The sequence below is a fragment of the Pteropus medius genome, unplaced genomic scaffold (genome assembly GCF_902729225.1).
Source record: "Pteropus medius unplaced genomic scaffold, Ma_sr-lr_union100, whole genome shotgun sequence".
Lineage (NCBI taxonomy): Eukaryota > Metazoa > Chordata > Mammalia > Chiroptera > Pteropodidae > Pteropus > Pteropus medius.
In genome coordinates, this window is record NW_024349796.1 from 14,992,602 (window position 1) to 14,993,926 (window position 1,325).

Below are 1,325 nucleotides of genomic sequence, written 5' to 3' on the forward strand. Positions count from 1 at the left end.
CTCCGCACATCCTCCAGACGGATGTTGGGAACCAGATAAAACTGAGCAATGGTCAAAAAAAAAAAAAACCCATTGCGAGTGGCCGATTTCTCTGTCTTCAAGGATTTATCTACATAGCAGCAGCCACAGCTGGGTTAGGACAAGGCGTTCGGGGCAGGCGTTGGCAGGCCTTGGATGCCAACTGACTGGGATGAAAGAAACCGGCACATCCGAAACCTCACGCGGCACCACCCCAAGCTCGTGCGAATGCCACGGTCACAAAACGCCAGGACAGCGACCAGAACTTCCAGCCCAGGGAGCGACTGACTCATGCACTGCCCCCCATCCCGCAAAGCGCTCTGGCCTAATCCCTGTTCAAAACAGATGAAGGTGAAAGTAAACACGGCCCCAGCGAGTCACCTGGTCAGGCCTCCCGTACGGACACGGCCATGCTGCAGGGGGGATCGAGAACAAACTCTTCAAGGCAGAGAACGATCCTGCCAGAAGAGCCCGTGTCTGGCCTCCGGGAAGTCGGCACAAGATGACGGTCCCTCGATAGTCTTTTCCTTTAATAAACATGTGCCGCGGCCACACGGAAATAGGATCTGCAGCTCCGAGGTCTCTTAAAATAGAGCGTTCCTAATCGAAGATATTCCGCTGCCTTCAGAAACACTCTTCTTGCTCTTCCTTTGCTTAATTATTTGGGTTAGTTCAGTGTGGGGAGGAGAAGGTCGTGGAACAGGAAACGGGAAATGGGTCCCCTAGAAACTGGGCCCACAGTCTTCCCCAGCTGAGCAGCACCAGCCTCCTATAGATAAAGAAAATCGAGAGCCAGAGATACCGTACACATCGAGTGTCCCTCCGTGCCCAGAGCTCCATGGTCAGCTGTGACATTTGACAAGGCCACGTCTCGTGGAGGAAGCAGAGGCAGCTTCGGTCGAAACCTTGACCCTGCCCCTGTGAGCTGTGTGGCTCTGGACAAGTCGTTTACCCTCTCTGTGCCTTGGTCTCCCCACTGATAACTGGGGACCGATGATGCTCACTCTAAGTCAATGTCCTAAGTTATTTACGAGGGGAGCAAGGTCTTCGTAAGGGATTCTATTCTGTAGCAAAGGGCTCGAGGAAGTACTCTGGGCACAGGTGGTCTGAAGGTTAATCGTGGGCGTGCAGAGGACACTGGGCCGTCCGCCGACGGGTGCCAGTCGTTGTCTGCTTGTTTGGCTTCTCTTTACAGATGTTCTCTGTGGAAGGGACAATGTATGAGCAGCCGATTCCCATAGTCTTCACGTCGAAATCGTTGCTGTTTTCTTTTAAAGACTGACTTGGCGTCCTTCACTTTTCCCTCC